This window comes from Gekko japonicus, unplaced genomic scaffold, assembly GCF_001447785.1.
Source record: "Gekko japonicus isolate JY-2015 unplaced genomic scaffold, Gekko_japonicus_V1.1 scaffold832, whole genome shotgun sequence".
Lineage (NCBI taxonomy): Eukaryota > Metazoa > Chordata > Lepidosauria > Squamata > Gekkonidae > Gekko > Gekko japonicus.
In genome coordinates this window covers 535372-559415 of record NW_015169198.1, presented here as the reverse complement: position 1 = coordinate 559415, position 24044 = coordinate 535372, and positions in this window count along the sequence as shown.

Here is a 24044-nt window from a genome sequence, read left to right as displayed (position 1 = left end):
GAAGGCCGTGTGACTCAGAAATATTGCCAATGATAGGCTCAAGCCAAAACTACTGAGAGTGAAATTGCCCGCAACTATTGATATATATTCCCACACAGCTGGTAAATCTACCCCCCCCCTTCTTCAGACTACATTAATAGACCCATTTTCACATTTATCCTCAGCTGAGAGGTGGGGAGTCTGCTATTTAGCTCTCCCCTGCCATGAACTTTCTAGGTGGTATTAGGAAGCCACCACCTCTCAACCTCAGATCTCTATCTGTAATACTGGTATAATAATACCAATTTGCTAGACAGAGTTGTCATAGGGATTACTGAGATCATGCGTGAAGTAATCTGAACATTTAAAAGGGTGCTACAAATCATGCCAGCCTGCCTCATTTGTAACGGATCTTACTAAGTGCAATTCACTTGCCTTCTATGGAGGCTCAATAGGGACTCAATAAACCTCCCCTTTTCAGTGCTTACCTAGACAGAAGGGAGGGAGATGTATTTAGCAACGGATAGTACATTCTGATGGCCTGCTTCATTTAGCTTTATGGATCACAGTTTGTGCATAGTTGTGCTATTTTCATCATGTTATTATTACACGTTTCAATATACTCTAGTTTCCAAGTTTAAAACTGAAGGCTATTTCATTGACTACTAGAGGTGGTATCCTACAACAATGTATTTAAAGTGTAATTATGAGGTTGTAATTCTTCAATATTTATGATATTTTATAAAGACAAGGCACTTAAAATCTTATCTTCCTTCCAGCAACTACTACAGTATAGGAAATCTGTCACTGAGTTGATCCTAAGTGCTACTTGATGGGTATTACCCAAGCAGGCATCAAGCTAGTCATTTATTATCTCATTATAGTTTCTAAATACTGAATCAATGCCACACTGAGAGATCTATTTAAAGGATGCAAAACCCGTAATAAATACTATCCTTTATGCTGGAAAATGTACAACTTTCACTAAATAAATTTACTGGCTAAGGATGAGCATTTAGAATGTAACTGATCAAAATCTGATCCAAACATGCCCTGTTCATTAACTTCAAACAAGTAACTAATTTCCTTTTAAATTTGCAAAATAACAAAATAGACTTTATTTTAATGATATTTTAGTAATGATGCGATGTCTGGAACTATACTCTGTTTTTAATTTCCATATGCCTATGCTTTCCTCTTTTTTTCCCCTGGTGGAGCAAAAGGTAGGGGGAAAGAATTTCTCAGCATATATGTGACTGGGTGGGTCCTTGTCCAGCTAGAACACTTATCCCATAGTATGCACATCAGAGAGAACTGGTTGTTTTGAGCAGAGAAAGCACTTCCAGTAACCATTGCACTGATTCAGGGACCTGGAGGATTTTCTGAATGGGGCCTTGCTGGCCAGAGCTATTCTGGTACCTGGGAATATACATGTGCTAGACAGATAGGGGCAAATCTTTGGTGCAGATAAGTAGCGGCAACACTTCAAGACTGGTCCTTCTCCAGTTGAAAGCAGCCCATCTCCTTTGAGAAGGATAGAAGCTTAAGGCAAAGCAAATTAACAAGGCAGAGGGATCAGTGATGCCAGAAGTTAAGATAATCTTCTTAGGTGAGAGAGAAGGTTCAGGATTTGACATATCATCTCATGCCTTCTTAGATTGTAGTTAAAATAGTCAGCTGGGGAGGGCAGTATGTATTAGCCTGTCCATTCTCAGGTAAGAAAAGAAGAGAACACAAGTGTGGGAAGGTATCCAAGGCTTTACCGTGGTGTAGGAACACTTTGCAAACAAAACAAGTCTGAATGAAATGTATATGCACAACCTAATATTGGCCATGATCCAAAGATCCCCGTGCATGAGCCCCAGCAGAGCAGTATATTCCTGAAAGTTTCAAAATTTTAACTTCATATTATTTATGTATTTAATTTATTTAATACACACATATATACTGCCCCTCTAGAAAAATTGCTTGAGGCTGCACTCATGATATAAGAACAAATAAAACAACAGAACTTAAATTTAGAGAACAATCCAGTAAAACTAACCAAATGAGCAATAAAAAACTACTCAGTCCCACAGCCCATAAAAACCAACTGTGTACCTATAATAACACAACATGAAAGCAAGTGAACCATAAAACCAACAGCATACCTGTAATAAAATAACATCAAAGCAAGCCCAACAAATAGAACTGTCAGCTGTTGATCTTCCTCTGCTATGTCAGATACTGCTTCCGAGAGAAATGTTCCCAATATCTGAAAGCAACTTTTCTAATAGCGCAAGAAGCAATGGTAGAAAGAGCAGGCCTCAGGTACTGAAGGCACATGCTGGATCCTGCTAAGGAGATGGAATTTCAAGAAAAGCAAAGAGAAAGTCATTGCCAGGAGGATAAAGAAACACCCAAATCCAGTGAAAGAACATTTGCCATTACATTCTAAAATGAAAACACAAGACACATAAAACTGGGTTAAAATAGGGTTTTATTAAACTCATCTATAGAATGAACTAAAATTGCTTGCCTAATTTACTAGGGAGGGAAGGGGGCATGGTGTAGCTCTGTCTCATCAGATCTTGGAAGCAAAGCAGGGTCAGTACTTGAAAAGTAGACCACCAAAGAAAATTCTGCGGAGGAAGGCAATGGCATACCACCTCTGCTCCTCACTTGCCTTGAAAACCGCTAGCTGGGTTTGCCACAAGTTTGCTGTGACTTGATGGCACTTTACACTCCCACACCTGATTAACTCCCACACACATCAATTTGTGTGGGTGAAGTCAAGCAGCCCCACAAAGCTTTGGGTAAGTACAACTCCACCACTGCTTCTAGGCTTTGCTTTCATTGCCTGCACAGAAATACGTGCCACAAAGATGGGGACTAACTAGTTGAAACCAGACCTATATAACCCCCCCAGGCTATGGTTGCCAACTTGCAGGTAGGGCCTGAAGATTCTCCAGAATTACTACTAATCAGACTACAGAGATCAGTTTCCCTGCAGAAAATGGCTGCTGTGGAGGACAGATTCTATAGTATTATACCCTGCCAAGGTCCCTCACCAAATTCCACCCTTCCCAAGGCTGGTACCCCAAAATCTCCAGGAATTCCCCAACCTGGAATTGCCAGTGTTATCCCCAAGCTTTCACTAGGAAGCAGGCAAAAGGGGGGACAGTAAAGCCAATTTGATGTGCACTCAAAAAAATCCTGCTGGCCCCAGAAGTGGCCAGCCAGGCTTACACAATTAAACTATAGAGGAAGCTCAGAGGTTCAAATGATAATCTATTGATTATTGCTGGGATTCCAGAGGTCTTTGGTAAAGGACTTTGGGATTTTTCAGGAATACGTTGGCAAATCTTAAGCAGAACTGTAGAAACAGGTGTTTTATATCTCATTTAATGGTCAGAGAAAGTAATTTCCTAATAAACAGGTGTTCCAGCCCCAAGAAAACATCCGTAAACTTTTTAACAAGGATGGTACACTAACAGAGTTTAAACTCTTTACTTCAAAGAAATCGGTTCAGAAGTTCATAATGGTTTAATCAAATCAAACTAAACTCTTATTTATGTTTAAAATGCTTTAACATATAAATATTGAGTTATTGGAAACCTTGTATATAGAGCACTTCATTGTTTTAAGGCAAGTAGATTGTTTACTTGCATAGAGAAATAGTCACATACTTAATAAGCTAAGCTGGCAAGGAGAATACAGTGAAAGGAATGTAATTGGTTTAGGATATTTCTCTATTCTTAATAAGATGTCAAGATGATTGAGTTGAGGAAAAAGTACAGTTGTGCTCTCTGGAAAAGGATTTAAGTTTCGAAAAAACTTATTTTTGATTTGTTATATGCTTTTAAAAGTTAAAACATCACTTTTAATATTTTGTCTATAGCAAAAAATAACTGTTAAAGAATAAATATTTTTGAATGTTTATAAGAAAAGAAAGCTAGCTAAATTATTAATTCCATAAAAAGGAACTTCACTTAAGACGAGCAAACTGCTAACAAGCAAAAAAAAAAAAAAAAATGGAACATGGCCAATCAGGTATTTAGTCATCTCAGAGTTCCGCCACAAACCGAAGATATCAATCATGGGCATCTGTCAACAAAAAGGCTAAATAGAATGCAGAATTTATATTTTATATGAAAAGGACCCCTACTGGCCAAAGTAAAATAGCATACTTTACAAAACCAAAAACTTTAATTCAGATATAATATCTTTGATGGATTAAAATGAAGGATAATAGGTGAATTCAAGATATCTATAAAAGCTTTATACCATAGGCTACTTTGGAACATTAGAAAGTGCATATAAAGGGTTTAATTCTTTCGAATATCAATATAATTTCATATTTTTTATATTTTTGTATCTTTAGGATAAATAAGCTTACAAAATATTATTGTTTTTATATACATATATGCATTCATTAATGCAGAAACATTATTTTTATAATGGGAAAAGTTAGATTTTAAATTTAGTCTCTAAAGTTCATTTAAAGGTGAACAAGTCTGGGAAAACAGCCAAGAAGATGCACAAATAATTTTTAACAAGACAGGCACCTGCATCATAGGTTGAAATGTGGCCCAGTAACAGCTTGTTTGTCAAATGTTTAATTAATGATTGTTGATCACAGTGTGCATTGTAAATGATGTCAATGGTGATGTAAAATTGGGAGGAGCAACAAATGCTTATAAGCCAAATCCCTGCTGTAACTCACTGGACATCTGAGCTGAACTTTTGGCTGTATGGTGTCCCTTATTCAAATAAAACTCTTTCTACCTTTTACTGCCTGGATATTTTCTCTCACTGTGTGACTGAAATTGGCTAGCCACACAAGTCAAAGAACCTCAGCACCCTCATGGGGTTGCCTTCAAAACTAAAGGTGGGAAGTAGGAAAATTCCCAGCAAAAGTCTGGAAGAAGCCTTAAATGGAAACTGTCTGCACCCTATCCATTAGCCAGAGTGCATGAGGCTTTCAGCAGTCACAGTTCCCATTAAGCCTCTACTCCTTTGTTCCTTTGAAAGGGAGATGTTGGCAAAAGCATCTCTGAGCCCCAGTTCAGTATGGAATAGAAACTGTATTTATTCATAAACATTTTGAAGTATTTTGTGATGGTTTGGGTATATGTTTGGATCCCAATACCCACCTCTAATACAAACTTTTTCTGATCCAAATCTGTGACTTGGATACAATGTGAGAAGAGGGAAAGCAAAGCTGGTTTAGGGTTTTTAATATACAACATCTAACAATGATATTCAGAATCAGAATAAAGGAGATTTGTTAGCACAATGCATTCATTGCTGTGGTTACTGTAGTCCATGGTGTTTCTTCAAATAATATTGTTTGGTTTAGGATGGGAGAACCTCCTCTGTTACAGGTTGGACAAAATAACAACCCTTTTCCAATTTCCAGACTGACTTCTGAACATCTCCCTTCAATGAAGCTCGGTAATTATTTTTTACTGCCTAAGTATCTTTCTGACTGTATGTACAAATGTAACCAGTAAGGTTAAAGTGAAAGATACTATTGTAAATGAACACTCATTTAGGCCTCCTTTCTCTCCACAATCCACACTGAATATCACACATCCTGTCAATAGAGCAGCCAGTCCTACCCCATGCTAACATCTCTGTTTCATCCTTACGTGTCCTCACCCTTCCTACTTAATGAAACCTAACAGCAGAGAGAGCAAATCACTTTAAAGCAATAGCAGTGTGGGAAGGAAACTCTTTTACTGATCTGCCTCAATGCCCTTATTGCTCATAACATGTAACAGTAATTCATACCATATCAATTCTCCTGTGTCTTTTCCTGTAAACTGGTTTTCACTGCACCAGTATTACTCCATTTCTCCTTTCTAGAACTAAAGCCATTCCATCTGTTTGGGGGCAGGTGATACATTCAACAAGCTCTGTGTTTTGGGTTATGGCATTCTCTTTTTTCCCACAGAGAACCTGTCAAAATTACAATGAGAGTTGATAATTCATTGGGTATGCATACAGAAAGTCAATTCATTATTTTCAGCAGGGAATGCAAACACATTCTTTAGTTTAAAATATAGGATGCTTTAAACTTGTTAAGCTGTAGGAACTAACCTCCTAGAACACCATTAAACTAAATCATGTATTTTTTGCAGCTATGATGTGTTTTATTTTCTATTAATTTTTTTGGTGAACCTTCAGTATTCAGATGCTATTGCAATCAAATAATTCATTTTGTTCTTGTTTAGAAATACAACACTCTTAAGCGTTGCTCTACTCATATTAAATCAAATATAAGTATTTCTTTAGGATTTGCTTGGTTAAAAATGAATGCTTTGCTTGAAGTAGTTTCTCTGTTGCAGCATTGTGTCACAGTAAAAGCCACATGGGAACAATAAACTTGAACTGTGTCCAAGAATTTTTCAGCTCTATAGCACTGCTGTGGAAATTTATACGTTGTGCATCTTAGTGCCAATAATAGGTTCAGTGCCATATAGAAAAACCTAAACAATGCATTTTATTTACCATTGACTTTGATTCATAGTACAACAGTAAATGATTGAAGATTTTGTGGTGCAGCCCACAGCTCTTTTAATGCTATAAATGTCTAGGGATGGTCTTGTCTCTGGATTCAGCAGTGGAACAACCTCTTGCCCAACACACTCACATCTTCAGGAGTCACTGAAGAAGGAAGAGTCCATGGGGAAACATCCAATGACCCATTGCTTATCCCCGCCACCATCAGGAGAACAGGACAAGAACCAGAACTGCAACTGCCCTCATTAGAGATGGACACGAACCAGCTGATGAACTAAGGTTTGTCATGAATTTTGGTTGGTTCATGGTTTGCAAAGTGATGTTTGTGAACTGAAGAACTGCCACAAACTTCCACGGATTTTGGTGCAGTTTGTGGCAGTTTAAGAGTAGAAAGCTGGGGTTTACCCCTGCTTTCTGCTTTTCACGAAAAACAGCTGTTTGGTTTAAATGTCTCAGCCATTTAAACCAAACAGCTGAGTGGCAGATTAGCTGTTCGGAAACCCCTGCTTTGTGTTCCTTGTGAAAAGCCGTGGAGAGCAGAAGGCGGGGGTTTAAACTTTAAATGGCTATGAACCAATAAAAATGGGGTTGGTTCACAAACCAACCTCCCAGTTCATAGAGGTTCCTGGTTTGGTTTGTGGTTCAGCCACGAACCATGAACTGAACTGCAAAAATGTGGTTCATGCCCATCCCTAGTCCTCATCCTCAGAGCAGTAGCAGGGGGTCAGAGTGTGGAGGGGTGGGAGTTGAGATACCTTACATCAACTGGCCCAGGCAAGAAATGGCTGCTGCAGCAGCCAACACCTCCAGCAACAGAGTGTTGCCAGATGATGACATCATCGCCAGCACCAACTAGATTCAAGCCCTAGAACAGAAGGAAGATTCTCTCTGGGCTAGGTAGTAAGGCTTTTCCAAGACAGCCAGTCCAGGAGGACAGTGAAGGAGTTACAGGGAGCAGAGAAGTCCTGGCCATATGAGACCAGATATAACAAAACTTGTGATATTGCTAAATTTAGACAGCCTCAGCCTATGTATGTTTACTCAAAGTAGCCCTAATGAGTTATGTGGAGTTTATTCCCATGCAACTATGCATAGAACTGCAGCCTAAAATAGAGGGAAGAAGGCTATTTTACTTAAAGCTAGGGGGGAAATTGTTATAAGAATTTTGGAAGAGAAAAAGAAGAAGAGTTGGTTTTTATAACCCACTCTTCACTATCTGTAGGATTCTCAGAGCAGTTTACAATCTCCTTCCCTTCCTCTCCCCACAACAGACACCTGTGAAGTAGGTGGGGCTGAGAGAGCTCTGAAAGAACTGTTACTGATCCAAAGTCACCTAGCTGGCTACATGTGAAGGAGTTGGGAATCAAACCTGGTTCTCCAGATCAGAGTCCACCACTCTCACCAAACAGGAGGCTTCATCCAGACATGTTTCCTAAAAGGAGAGAATAGAAAAAAAAAATTTGCTGGTAATTTACGCTTTAAATATCAAGTATAAATGAAGTAGCAGAAGCAGAGGAATGAAGTGCTTGACTTTAATTCTACAAAGAATGCAAGAAGTGGTACAAAGTTCTGAAAGGGGTTTACACTCCCCAAGACTCATCAGCTCATGACTGCGTTGATTCTCCAAGTAATCAAGTTTTCCTGTTCAATAATAATCCTTCCCAAGTTTGTTCCTTCCTTGACTCAGCTGAGTGACCCTTCTGCACCCAGACAGCTGAGCTCTTCCATCAAATTTGTGTTAGTGTTCTTAAAAAGACATTAACATGTTCAGTAATATTTGCAGCTGAACCATGACACTAAATGTGGAGCTTATCTCTTGAAAGAAATCCCTACATTTCAAAAGCTCAAAAATACCATCTGTCAGAACTCTTTGCTAGGGTGGGGGGAGGGGCAGAATGCTGAGATAAGCCAAACTTTGCTTGCTTTTTTTCCTGTTGCTGAGGATTGTATGGCTGGAGAAAGCCAGAGTTTTGATTGGGCCTGGAGGAATGCCTTTTTGGCTGTCATAATCAGGCTTGGTTGCACCACAGCTTTGAGCCAAGGTAGAACAGCGACAGCAAAGCGGTAATGGTGCCACCATCAGAGAAGCTCTGTAAGCAGCCTATGCAGGGTAGTCAATATAGCAGCTGCTGACTCCACTTCCCCTTTATACCCTGAAGGACAATGTAAAGTGTGGTCTTAGAAGATAATGTAATGCAATAGCAACTTGAAAGCCAGGATGCAAGAAAGAAGGGGAAGCATTCTGGGCTGCTTAATCATAAAATATGGGACATTTGTACATCCAGTATTTTCTCAGTTGCTTTCCCAGACAGAATGTACAAATACTGGACTGTCCAGTCCAAAACCAGACAGCTGGCAACCTTAGGCTAGAAACAAGAACCAGAGTTAAAAGGTCGAACTGAGGGTCAGGAGCCTAAGTACTTTCAGCTGATCCTAGAAGTTTAGAGTATTTGTTATGCTAACGTATAGCACAATAGGATAAGCCAAGCTGTGTGGGATGTTAGAGTATACTGAACAAATCATAGGGTAGAAGCTGAAATCTTGAATCAGGAAACTAACACCCATGGGGGAGGTGTTAGCTGGCGAATGGAAGGTTTGGCTCGCAAGATCGAAAGCCTAGAAGATCTCTTCGGCATCAAGAAGCCTGTAATGGGGAATTCCAGCCAGGCGGTGGCAATATGGAGCTGCGACCCGAAGAGTCCTGGAGAGGAAGAGCTGACGTCATCCAGCCAAGCCAAGCCGAGTGGGAAAAATGCCGTCCGGATCACGTCTGAGTTGCAACTGAACAAATCCCCGTCGGCTGCAAAACGTGTGCTATGTAAAGATTATGTGTTGTCCTCCCTTACCCCTATAAAGCATTGTTAGTCCCTTGTGAAATGAGTAACTGTAAATTGCTCAGAGCCAGCAGCTCTGCAAGGATTGAGCGATCAATAAATTGAAAGATTATTATTATTATGTGTTGAGAAAGGCATAACATTCAAACAAAAAGAAACTTTTTTAAAATAATACATTCTAGCTGTTATACATTCTTAGCTTTAGATGGAATTAGCTTAAGCAAGGTCACATTCAGTAAATAAAAGATGGGCTACTGAACCATGGTTCCAATCAAGAGTCACTCTATTCTTGTACTGGATCTCAACAGTTGGTACTTTCAGCACCTTGGATAGTTCCTAAGTTCCATATTCATAGTTAATTACCTCAAACACCCTTAGGCCTCATTCACATTTGCTCTATATTCACAGTGGAACCATTTCCTCCTGGTGTTATGCCACACCACCAAGTCAGTATATATTAGCGGTGTGGTATGGCCAGTAAGTTGTTACCCAGTAGTTGTTACCCAGGGAATGTCCTAACAGTTTGTAAAAAGTCAGGCTTTGGTTTTATTATTGGTAAATAAATATCACTAGAAAAACAATCAGGCTTCAGAAGATAAATTATAGGGAAGGAAGAAAGAACCTTTTAAACACCACTTTCAGCAATGATGTGATTCTACCTCAGTGAAATCCATGCAGGTAGAAAGGTTTTCATACAAGCACTGGGACATAACAAATAACCTTATCTTGTTAAAGGATATTTAATTAGTCACAGATGATCAGGGCATATGAATCATTTAAAAACCAACACTTCCTGCAGCTCTGTTTTTAGTGCCTTGCTGGAACAATGGCTTCAGAGATGACTCAGCGGAGAGATGCTAAATGCTTTCTTATCAGCATCATTGCCTGATTACACTTGGTAATACTACTGTGCATTTATTTAATTTTGTACAGGAAATGATGCTGCAATATCAAATAATTATTTTATTGTAGAAAAACATTGCTTATTTCACAAGATGATCATGATGTTCCAATTTTAAAAGTCTGAGAAGTAAATGAAAATATCTATGCTGGAAGAATCTGTTCCCAGGTAGCATATCTCTCATCTATGAAGGTCTACTCTGCTTTGCTGTTGAGATGGACCAGTACATCAATGGAAAGCTATTTAATGATGGCCATGCCATCTATATAATACATTGACATTTGAGTGCTACATTCACACAATGTTAACATTTTAGAATACCGAGGCAAGCAATATATGCAGTTATTCTTCTGTTTTTGTATGACAGTAGAAATCCTTGCATGGAGCCACAATAGATCTTATTTGGTACAGCAGCCCACCTTTCTTGATACAGTTATTCTTCTGTTTTTGTATGCCAGTAGAAATCTTTGCATGGAGCCACAATATTTGGTACAGCAGCCCACCTTTCTTGAGTAATGCAAGATGAAACGTCTTAGTCATCTGTGAGCTAAGTATTTGTTCTGTCAAAACTTCTTTGCTCTTACTTATTTTCTTATTTTACAATCAAAGCTGAACAACTGGTGAAATTCACATATTTTGTAATCTATTTTAGTTCACTGGCTCATGGTGAAAAGGATTGCGCGTTCCCACCTCCTTGCTGTTTAAGGAGAACAAAGGCCACGGGAAGAGAGGAAGAGAGCTGTAAAACTCGAATCCTCGTGCATCTGTGTGCTGGATGCTGTGGGATGTCTAACTAAAGACTTCAATTCCCAGGGAGCACTACTCTTAAAGATATATGGCAGTTCTACTTAACTACAGTTTAAAACACTGACTGGGGCAGCACAGTAGCTGTCCAACTAATGGGTTAATTGCAAGATGCTGAACCTGGCATAAGACTAAAAAAAAAATGTGTGGTAAGGAATACTGCTGACTAATCGAGAATGAATGCTCCAACTTCTGGAGAAAATGTTGTCAGCAGAAACAGGTTCTGAATTAGGAAGCAGAAATACTCAACTGGATACTACTCATGAAGAGTGATGCCAGAGCCAAGAGAAGGGGATTGTTGCCTTTTGTGCTGCTGCTGCTGCTCCTATAGACCTTAACATATTTTTCATATGAGAAACAGGAAGACAGAAAGAAATATTAGACATACAGAATTAGAATCAAAACTGTCCACGATATTATGGCAATGGGCTACTAGTTTGCTGTAAATTAGAGATGTGCCTTTTTAAATTAACAGATCAAAATCTACACTGATCTGATTGCGAAAAATAGAGATGGTTGGTAATCTTTTACAATCGTCATAAATGACTGTTATTCTGGCCTCTTACTCTCTGCTTCTCACAGTTGTTGAAGACAAGAATAGCAAGAAGGGCAGTAACTCAGCCGATAATCTGACAGGAGTGTCTTCCAACCAGAAATATAGCAGATGTTACTGCTGAAAAGAACTACCAAGGCTTCATCTATTTTCTGTTAACCTGAGCCGTACCCAAGCTAGCAGGTGTTCCTGATCCTAGAATAAGTGGCTCCTGTTTGTTTGCTATTCAGTTCTCTGTTCTGATACTGTACTTATGTATCTGTCAGGCTCAAACATTTGCTTGTACTTTCTGAATGAAGATGCTGAAGACTGGGGAAGGAGAATAGAATCAGAATCTATCCCATATTAAACTATAGCCTACACGACAGAAAGGCAAATATTTCCCTTAGATTCTTTAGAAGGCAGACCGCTGAACCTTTGGGGAAGAAAGAGGTAAAATGATCTTCCCATACCATAATAGCAGGGCCAAGCTAGATAAGTCACAAAAGAGCTGAGCAAGGATCTGAGCTTTCTCTCTTTTCTTGAGAGATCAGTAAGGATCATATTTCTCTTGACAGCTTAAATTTTATTTAAAAGCAGCCATGGGGGGCAATTTGTAGTAGAACCACATTACTGAGAAAGGGGCAAAAGGCACATAATCTCAGGGCCAAAGGGGCCAAATATTTCTTTATTGATGCCTGTGTCTGCCCATTCATATTAAAAGAAAACCCCTTTTCATTGTCCTACATTTTTGTTTTAAAATATAATGTCAAGCCCCACAAGGATGCCAGGAAAGAAGGCAAAGCTCACACAAAGGGCATTTTTGTCATACTTCCCTCTAGAGCCTCTGTGAGTGAGAATTTTCATTGCCTACAGGACCCTGTCACTTACATGCTTGCCTGAAACTTTCCTCAGTTATAGTGTACTGCCACTTAGGAATGACATCCCAATGGGGTGGGAAACAAAAAAAGGAGAGAGTTATAGCAAAATCCTCCCACCACAACCATGGAGAAGAAAGGCTGTCAGCCTGGCTCTAATCGTAGGTGCTGAGATATGCTAGATTCTCATGGGATGTCTTAAAGAGTCCCCCTGAAGGTTTATAGGTGTGAATCAAACTTTTGTCTAATAGAAAAGCATCCGCTATGAGACCAAAAATGTTGTAGCAAAGTACTAAAACTAATGGCAGAACTATCAAGGAAGAATGCACAAAGACTGTTCCTGTAGCCAAAAGGAAAGAAAAGCCTCAATGGATGACTGAAAAAACTCTTAAAGACAGATGAAAAGCAAATGTTAAGGTAGTAATAGGATCAGAAATCTAAATTCAGTGTTCCAGTCACTGGTACACAGAGACAAAGAGAACTATTATAATAACCAGTATAAGGAAATAGAAGGAAAGAAGAAATCTGTCCCACAAGATTCAAGAAATCAAAGGGAAATTGAAGCCATGGCTAGGGATGTTGAAAGGTCAACACAGAAATATATTAACTGAACAGGAAAAAATACAGAAAAGATGGGAAAAATACACTAAAGAACTTTACAGAAGAGACAAAAGGATGGCTGATTCCTTCAAAGAAGAATCTTTTGACGAAGAACCTAAAGTTTGAGAAAGTAAAGTGAAATCTGCACCAAGAGTAATTGGAGGAAACAAAACACCAGGAGTAGATGGAATATCAATAGAGCTATTCCATGCCATAGAAACAGAGCCCATCAAAATTCCAACAAGAATATGCTATCAAATATGGAAAACAGGTAGGTGGGGTTGAGAGAACTGACATAAACTGCTCTTTTCAAGAACAGCTCTGACAGAACTATGTACAAAAAATGAAGGAAATTGCTGCAGAGTTCACAAGTAATAAAGAGACAAAAATCAACTTGTTACAAATGACGTTGAGTGATGTTAGTATTCTATATTTTCATGTTTTCAGAACACAGGACGTCAAAAACTGAAGAAGAGCGTACGAACATCTCGAGTGGTTGTTCGTTTCGAGACAACTCTTTCTCAACCAAAATTCAGTTCTCTGGTTGTCTTATTATATTTAGCAGTGATGTCAATCTTATCCAACAACAGTTTTAACAGCACGTGGGCTAAAAGCACGTGGGCTAACAGCTCTGACAGAACTATGGCCTGTCTAAGGTCATCCACAGTAGCTGCGAGTGGAGGAGTGGAGAATCAAACCCGGTTCTCCCAGATTAGAGTCCGCGCACTTAACCACTACACCAAACTGATGTAGTGTAGGATTTCCCATTTCTGTGTATGGGTGTGGAAACTGAGAATGAAGAAAGAATGAAGAATGAAGAAAAATGATTTGGTCTAGTTGGACCAAAAAGTCTGATTTATTATAATTTTACAGATACCATGGACTACCAAAAAGATAATAAGTAGGTTCTAGATCAAATCAAGCCTGAACTCTCCCTAGAAGCTAAAATGACTAAACTGAGGCTGTGGTCACACACACTAAATAATCCACTTTCAATGCACTTTCCAAATGTGTGAACTGGCAAAATCCAATTTGAAAGTGCATTGAAGGTGGATTGGAAGTGGATTATTTAGTGTGTGTGACCGCAGCCTGAGACTAGCATACTTTGGTCACATTATGAGATGACAAGAGTCACTGGAAAAGACACTAATGCTAGGAAAAGTAAAAGGCAGCAGGAAAGGATGAAGACCCAACATGAGATGGATTGACGCTATAAAGGAAGTCATGGACTTCGTTACCCAGATTGGTCTACACATGTCAGGGTCATAACGTACAAAGGAGGAGGAGGAGATTGGATTTATACCCTGCACTTCACTACCCAAAGGAGTCTCAGAGCGGCTTACAAACTCCTTCCCCTTCCCCTCCCCACAACAGACACCCTGTGAGATAGATGGGGCTGAGAGAGCTCTGACAGAAACTGCTCTTTCTCAAGAACAGCTGTGCCAGAACTATGGCTTGCCCAAGGTCATCCAGCAGGTGCAAGTGGAGAAATGGGGAATCAAACCTGGTTCTCCCAGATTAGAGGCCACACACTTAACCACTACACCAAACTGGTGTCCCCTTGCTAGAATAGAGCAAATCCATGGATGTTGGGTATGCCAAGGTCCAGATTCAGATCAACATGGTCAAAATGAGTGGAGAAAGACCTCTAAACAGAAGAAGTTTTGTTTTATAAACAGAAAAAGAGACCAAAATTAATCTATGCAAGTAGGGGGAAAGGCAATGAAAATTACAGAAAGGAAAAATCAATGGAGTAAATGACACATGAAAACCTTTCCCTAGAAGCAGCCTACCTCATAACAAATAAAACTGGGGGAGGGGTACAAGACATATGATTCTGTTTCAGGGGAGAAGGAGGGGTTTGTCCTCAAAAAGCTCAGCTATACATTGGGTGGCATTAACAACGTGGGATTGGCATGAACGATCTACCGGACAGTGGTACCCCAACGGGGCTGACTTGAAGATGCTACCATAACCACTCAAGACCATCTTGTCTTCTGAAAGCACTTTATTATTGTTATCACTGTTATTATTGTTACTAGTATGATTTTATTGTTTTATTGGGTTTTATGCATGGGCTCTTGCCCCTTGTAAGCCGCCCTGAGCCCGCTTGCGGGGAGGGCGGGGTAAAAATGCCTAAATAAATAAAAATAAATAAAAGAGCAACAAAGCAGTGTCAGTGGGTGAAACTGACCAGACAGGGGAAAGAGACACAGGGACAGGTCCATGAAGTAGAGGCCAACTAAGAGGCTGGGGATGCATTCCAAAATGGCTACAAAGAGTGGGTCTGAAGGGTGGCTCTTTAAACCCTTTGGCTGAGACTAAGGAGGGGATGAGGTGCTGGCATTGGGGTGCAGGGGCAATAAAATGCAGTTTTTTAAAAAGATGATCCAGACTGAAACGAAATCATGTGTATTGTGGAGGGAAGTTTTCCCCTTGTGCCTTGAGAATATAAAAATCATTCCCTTGGAGAGATTTGAAAGTTACATAAGTAAGTAGCTATGGTTGGGTACTTGAGATGCTGGGGAAGGGCAGGAATCTCCCTGTCCAGTCATTGAGGTAGCTGGGAAATTGCTGAAATTGGACTGTTACTTATTGTTTTGGAAATCTGGGTCATTGTTAACATTAAATTATCTGGGAAGAGGCTCCTTGGGAGAAATGACCCTTGACTGAATCCCTCTTAGGGTGGGTGATAGAGGAGCTGCCCTGCATTCCTTTCCACCTTGGCATGACTCACTGTCCTTTGATATCATTTTAATTCAGACTCCTTCTGTCAATCCCACACTAAGGCATACAAGGTGTACAGGAAAAGGAAATACAAGCCATGACAAAAATGGGGGTCTCAGTGTAGTGAGAGTCTTGGGGCATCACTTCAGTTTGCAAGACCTGAGCAAGGCTGTTAAAGATAGGATATTTTGGAGGTCATTAATTCATAGGATCACCTTAAGTCAGAAGCAACTGGACAACACATAGTACACACACACAATGTCAGGACACCCCAGCTCAGGAAGCACATCCCAATTGAAGTGAGGATTGGAATCTCTTTCCCATTCAAGCACACCACTATTATGTACCACCAACAGATTTGCAAGCTAACAATACCAAAGGTGAGACAGAACAGTGAAGAGTACATGATTGCATTCTATAGTTTTTGCATGCATTATCTACAGTATTTTTCTCTCCCTGTACACCACCAGCACCTGCATGAAGGCATTAATAGTTGTGGAAGGGCCCATACTATCGTTTTTGCATGCATTATCTACAGTGGTACATACACGGCATTCTCTCCCTGCACACCATCAGCACCTGCATGAAGGCATTAATAGTTGTTCCAACTCACAGAATATGGTGAATGAATGTGCAGAAACCAAATGGAACCATGAGTGTGCTGAAACATAGAAGTCCCATAGTTACATAGATGTTACACAGCCAGCCAGTGTGGTATAGTGGTTTAAAAGTATTGCAATAGGACTTGGGATACCCAGCTTCAAATCCCCACTGTGCCATGGAAGTTTACTGGGTGACCTTGGGCTCCTAACAAACAGTCAACCTAACCTACATCACAGGGTAGTTGTGAGGATAAAATGGAGGTCAGGAAAGAACAGGAGCTGCTTGGCATGCAGAAGGTCCCAGGTTCAATCCCCAGCATCTCTAGCTAAAGGGATCAGGTGATAAGTGATGTGAAAGACCTCTGCTTGAAACCCTGGAGAGTCACTGCTAGTCTGAGTAGACAATATCGATCTAGTTGGACCAAAAAGTCTGATTTATTATAAGACAGCTTCATAGAGTCACAATGATTTGAGCCATTTTGGGTCCCCACTAGGAGAAAGGCAGGGTATTAAGTAAATAAAATCATGGCCCAATTGGTTTAAATCTTGAATTTGGTTCTTACTGAGAATTATGAGCCTTGATTCCAAGTGATTTAGGGTTCCATGCAAAAATACAGAAGAGAAGGAAAATAATTTTCTTAAAGGTGTTTGTATATGTGGTTGACTTATGGGTAGCTTCAACATTAAGCTATCAATCATCACTGTATTTATGTCATATGGTCAGTTTTTGCAATAAAATGTTAACTTTTACATCACCTGCAGATTTCTGCTGAAAACAGCTGATTTGGAGGGTAGACACTATAGCATTTTATCCCACAGAGGTCCCTGCATTCCCCAAACCCCCCCCTTCCCAGACTCCACCCCCAAATCTCCAGGAATTTCCCAACACGTAGTTGAAAATCCTATCAACAACCCCTAATCTCCCTTTATATGCCTAATCTTCTGTTCCTTTCTCTGCTCCCATTCAGAATGGAGAGCAAAATTAGGATGGAAGCATTTCTAGACCTGGTGTCTTCCAGTGGGTTCCAGGTCCACCCCCAGAAATTACTACAGGTCTCTGATGAAAGAAGGGGTTTATTTTTGCCTTCCTGTTGCTAACTGAGAGGACTTTGGTCACATTAAATGAGGGAAGTCTAGTGTGGCCTAGGGGTCTGCAAATTGACATTTCAAAGTGGGGACCCTTCCCCCACCTTTGTTACCTTCCCCCCTCCTGAAATCATCTTCCACCCCCTCTTTCTCCTCCTTCCCTGACAATCTTACTCACTTCTCTTTCTTTCCCCCTTCTCTGTCAATCTTTTCCCTATATTTACCCCTCCCCTTGTCTGACAATTGATCCCCTCTCCTCCCCCTACCCTTCTCTGTCAGTATTCTCCCCATCACTCTTTCTCTCTCCTTCTGTACCTTAACCTCTTCAGCTGTAACATCAGCAGCAGGGCTCCTGGCAATAGGCAGGGCCCCTGGGAGCTGCCAAGTTTGCTCAGGGCCCAAGGCAGCTGACAGGGCCACTAGGAGTTGCTGTGTTGGCAGCACGGCCCCTGGCAGTTGGTAGACTCCCTGGGAGCCACTGCATTGGCTGTGCAGGTGAGTAATTGTTGCATGCACAGATAACCTTATTGGTGTGTGAGGGCTTAAACCCCCTAATATAATTTATAAAATTTAAGATTATTCTGCAAACCTGCTGGGGTCCCCAAAATTTGGAGGAAAATCTCTTTTCTTTCAGTGTGAGCCCAATCTGCAGATTTAGATATCTACAGATCTATAGATCTGCTCACACTTGAGAAATATATAGATTAAGCAGGGCCAGCCCCATCTTATTTTGCACCCTAGGTGAGGATCCCTTCTGGTGCCCCCCCATGTGCCGCCACCTCCCCCCTGTGAATCTCCTGGCCTTCCTGGACTGGCACCCACAGGCTCAGTCTCCGCTCAGGCTGGAGGGCTGGAGAGCAAACTCATTCCTGCCGCCGCCGAATCACCCGCTCACCACTTTCATGCCAGTAGCTCATCAAAGAGAATTTTCACTCCCAGGACTCTACAGTTCTGAGGGAGTTTAGTCCGCCCCCACCCCCACATCTCCTTTCTCGCATAATCCAGTCTCACCCTCCGCAGGGAGTTTGGAGGAGCCCGGAGGCCAGGGGTGGCGACACAGAGGCGGGTGGGTGGCCTAGTCCCAGGAAGCGCCCAAGGCTCTTGCCAGCTGGATGTGCAGGTTTTGGGGAGGGCTGGCTGCAGGGTCTGCGGCGGGCCTGGCTCTGCAGCGGATGCAGGACTCTGGGATGGGGGGCGGGGGGTCTGGCCAGAAGACACCTCCACCGCGGCCACCTTCTGGGGCAGAAAAGCCAGAAACCAACCCCCCGCCTCCTTCACCTCCCCCGTGCCCCTGACTGCTTGAGGGACTGGACTGGCTGCCACCTTTCTGGGGGGCTCCCTTCTGGGCGCCAGAAGGGCAGGCATTCTGCTCCACTCAGCGGCAAGACTTGTCTCCCGGCAAGGAAAGGCCAGCCTGGAGCGGCGACCTTGCAGCTGTCCAGCTCCCCACGGCCGCCCTGGGATCCCATTTTCTGGTGGAAAGAGCAGTGAAGGGGCGCATTGAAGCAGCATGTGCCCAGAAAGTCATGTGGGGGGGCAAGAGGCGGTGGTGGCCAGGGTGCCCTGCACTTTTGGCAAGGCTGGGGGGATTTTGGCAAGGCTGGGGGGCTTTGGCGGGGGGGTTTGGTGCCCCCATGATGGCCCCGTGCTCTAGGTGAGAGTCTAGCTCACCTAGTGAGCGAGCCGGCCCTGAGATTAAGGTAAGCCCTAGTCTCAGACTTCAAATGTCTTAGTAAGTCCCATAGCCTCAAACACCTGTTCCTGGGACACAGCTTTTTATGTTGCATTAAAGCACCATAGACCACCAAGGAAGTAAGGACTTGATACTGAATGGGGTTCAAAACACGGAATACTGTGACTCCTTCAAAATAATTTTTTTTATGCCCAGAGCTTCCCAACTCATTACTTATTAAAGCTTTGGCCTTCAGAAGATATAATATAAACTGGCAGGCAGGGAATTTTTCACCTATAAGACATCAAATCATCATGCCTGCATTAATTAAAACCTATGTGAGGGGGAAACTCTCTGAAAGATTTTGGCACATAATATGATTATGTATATTTCACTGACAGAGGAAGGCTCTGCTTAGTGATGTATGATGAAGAGTGTTTAACAAACATTTACAAGTTATTTGGGGAAAAGACAAAATGCAGAAATTGAATGTGATCCTTAAATAATTCAGACAAGCAAAATGAAGATACTGAATTATGCAACAGGGTAGATCTATATCTTTTGGAAATTAATTGGGATACTTTGAGGAAAGAATTATGTTTTGTTTCTTTTAAAATGGACAGCTCACATGTGGTGTCTGTGTCTGTATTGGGCGGGGAGGAGTCCTCATTGTAATTTAGACCAGGTACATTCCTATCATTACAGCCCCTGGGCAGATGCCAAAAATAGTGGCACAATATACCTATAGAATCTAAGCTCTGAAGGCATCTTCAAAGGCAACCCCACAATGGGTGTGTTCAGACGGGGCATTTACAATGGTATAGGTGCCGGTTGGAATTGGTGTACTTACCGGCGTTCACACGTAGAACATCTGCCTTCCGTCCTTAACCGTTGCAAAGAGCTTTAAACTGGTGTATTCTGCCACTAGGTCCCCAAGTGGTGGTATCCTGAGTGCACCGGTTGTAACTGCTTTACCCCCCGTCAGATCGCTCTCCACCGTTCTAGAGCCACTTCCGTTCGGAAGCCCGAGGCTTCCGCTTTTCGCCCGCCATTTTTATTGTTAGGTCGGCAATATGTGCTTAGGCGAAGCTTCGCCCTGGCGTTTGTTTAAAAAAAAGAAAAAGGTCCTTAGTTTAAGGTTTTAGAGGAGTCTGGGACCTCAGGGTGGCCAGTTTGGTCTTAAAACTTTAAAGGTAAGTCCTCTCTTCAGGGCATGCTTTTTGGAATGGGGTGTTTTGCGCATGCGCGAAGATCACCATTCTGTGGACAGCTACCTATGCGCATGCGCAAACTGAGTTTAAAAAAAAAAAACCCGCTGATGCCCGCTGTGTGTGAATGAGCATACAGCAATGGGCTCCACAGACAGGAGGTAAGTGTGATCGCGTTTCAGCCGGCATAAACTGCACCGGTTGGAACCGGTGCAGTTTATGCCAGCTGAAATGCCCCATCTAATGCACCCAGTGTGTTACAGTCAACCCCTAGAGCTTACAAAATCATGGATAAATATGGTGGTTAGGGATGTAAACCTAAAAACAAAATCTGCATTTTCCCAATCCAGATATCAGGGAACTGAAAAAATATCAGTATTCCTGATTATTCAGGTTCCAAATACTGATTTGGTATTTGGATCTGGGGTTTTTCAGGATTCCAATAATATTCAGCTCCATTATTCCATATGAGGAATATTTCTGAAGGGCTGGAAGGAATGTTTTTTGAGCTAATTACAACAAAATTGAAGTGGATCTGCTCATGCCTGTCCTTTAAATAAAAACCAAGTTTCAAATGAATTGTGCCAAGAGGTCCAGTTCCATGACCCCCCAAAGAAGTTGACTCTAGCCATCCTCCAGTGTTTCCTCTGGTGATGGGGAATTCCATGCTTTCTCCAGGGCAAAGGATAGACAAAGACACAAAGAGCAAGCAAAAAAACCCAAAACAAACTAAAAATCTCTGGCTAAAAGCCTCTCAAAGCAGACAGAACCAACAAGTCCAAGAGCCTATTCAGAACTAGGGAATCCCAGCAGAAGCCTTAAAAACAAATTACAACACAACAATCCAAGCCAATGTCAAACCACGGAATTCTACAAGCCAAACTAAATAAGAATGCTGTTGCAAACCCAACAAATGTAAAGGCAGGGGATCTATCCCAATGCACAACCCAAGAATCCAAGGCAATGTCAAAACAGAGAATCCACACAAACCACAAATCTGACACAAACCAAGTTGTGCAAAGAACACAATGTAGCAAGGCCTATAGAACTCATTTCAAAGCACAGAATCTAATTCAAATCAACCTAACAAGTCAAAACCAAACCCCAGAATGAAGACACTGCCAGGAACACACAGCAAAATTCAGGGGGGAAAGACAGTCCTGGGAGCCTTAAGGCACTAGCTCCTGATATTCCCAATTACTCCCAAATATTTCCAGGATTTTTATGGATCCATTTTTCTGGAAAACCCGACACCATCCAGTCAGAGCAGCCCTTGATTAGGATGCAGAATCAGGTCATATAATTGCATAATTAAAACAAGTCTCCCCCCCCCCCCTGACAGCTTCCATGAGGTGGAATGAAAATATACATGCATAATTTCCCCCCCTGATATGAATGGTTCACTTCCTTTTGCTATTTACAAATGCAGGTCCATGAAGTCATGGTGGACCAAAAATACAGTGAAAAAACAAGTCAGGCAGCCCTGTAACACTTCTATTGTTAGCCAATCAAGTTTTAACAATAAGTATTTGGCAGAGCCATGAGAGGGTACTGGGGGGAAAACAACTCCCATGAGGTAGAGTGAGAATGCACATTTGTGCATGGATACAGATCTGGACAGTTCACCTGCCTTTGGCATTAATGATCACAAAGATAGGCAGCAATAAGGGGCTCAGAAAGACACCTTGAAACTCTAAGTCACTAATGGTGCTGTGTTAATGTTTTATGCACCTAAAAATGTGGCAAACATCCAATGAGGAGGCAACAGTGGCATTGTAAAACAGAAGTCCAGAGGCACCTTAAAAACTGACAACATTAATTGCAATATGAACTGTCATGAGTCACAGTTCATTTCTCCAGATACGTGATAGGAAATCATAATGGGAATCCTGATTCACGGAAAGATTATAGAAGAAGAGGAGTTAAGGCAACGAGTGAATTCTGCCAGGAATCTTTCAAGTGCAGATTTTTGGGGAGAGGGAGAAAGGTTAGGTGAAAATCAGTGTTCCCTCTAAGCTGAGTTAGTGTGAGCTAGCTCACAGTTTTTTAGTCTCCAGCTCACACATTTTTGTCTTAGCTCAGGAAAGCAAACTAATTTTATGCAGCAGCCAAACTACCTGCTCACAACTTTAATGCCAGTAGCTCACAAAGTAGAATTTCTGCACACAGGACTCCACAGCTTAGAGGGAACATTGGTGAGAATCCCATTATAAAACTTCAAAGTGTGCCCTCTTTGTGTCTGAAGCAGAATTAGGAGTTACAAGAAGGGGGACCCGCGATACTCATGGGGGGGGAGTATTCCCCACAGCTCCCGGCCTGCAGAAGCAGGAGGAGCTCCTCAGGAGGAGGAAGTGGCAGCAGATGAGCCCAGCAAGCAGACCCATCAGGCCCACCAAGCCTTCTCCCCCCCTCCCCCCCGGCGGTGGCGAGCCCTGAGGCCCACAAAGACTTCTCCCTCCTCCTTCCCCCCCGGCGGCGGCGAGGCCTGAGGCCCACAAAGACTTCTCCCCGGCAGCGGCGAGCCCTGAGGCCCACAAAGACTTTTCCCTCCTCCTTTCCCCCCTGGCGGCGGTGAGGCCTGAGGCCCACAAAGACTTCTCCCCCTCTCACAACACCGGCGGCAGTGAGGCCTGCCAAGCCTTCTCCCTCCCTGTGGTGGTGGCAAGGACTGAGGCCCGCCAAGCCTTCTCCCCCCCTGAGCGGCTCACAGCCGCCGGCCCACCAAGCCTTCTCCTGCCCCTCCTCCCCAGCGGTGGCAGGGCCTGAGGCCCGCCAAGCCTTCTTCCTCCTCCCCCTGGCACCGGTGGCAGTGAGGCCTGAGTGGCTTACAGCTGCTCGCCTGCCAAGCTCCCCCCCCCCCAGCAGTGGTGGCAGCAAGACAGTTACCAGGGAGTTCTCTGCACATTTGTAGGGAACGCTCTTTTACTTTTGGGGGAATTTAAGTACCCCCCGTATAGTTTTTTCAACTTTTTAGATTTTTCTGTACACCTGGGGACTGCTCCAAGTGTGCAGGAAAAAATCTCTCTGCCCCCCAAGTGCCCCCGATGTGCAGATTTAGATATCCGCAAGGAGGGGGCAACTTGGCTATTAGATATACAGATGCATAATGAATTATGGAAGAGGTCAGAGGTTGAAAGAGAAAGGCAAGGTGATGAGTTTAAGTGAAAATTAACATATATTGGTGGAAGATTATAGTCTGATAAACAGCCATCCAAAATTTCTATAAAGTGGAGCCTTTAGAGACTGTAGTGAGTAAGGAAGTTCAAGTCTCTGTTTAAGCCAGGATGACATGTAGTGTTTAATTTCTGTGAAAGTATACCTAGGGAGATTAAAATGTTCTTCCAGTGCTTCTGGATGTGGTGGTTTCTTATGTCCAATTTGTGTTCATTGATTCTCTCATGGACAGACTGTTCCAATTTCCCAAAAGGCAATCTCCCAAAGGACAAAGGCTTTTTCATTAGGCTTTCCACTGGACTTCTTTTCTCATTGCTATTCTGTTATGAAAATACTACTGCCTCTTTTTTGTCTGCTACCTCTTGGAATTTGTAAAAAGGAGTTCCCATCATTGATGACACTCCGCCAACTTGACCCTTTCTCACCATGGTCTGCTTCTGTGCCTTATAGTTTCTCTATCCAATGCTTCTTTCTGGTGTATTTCTACTAGGGATGTACAGAATTCCTCTGGGGATTGTTACTAGTATTGTTGATTTTTTT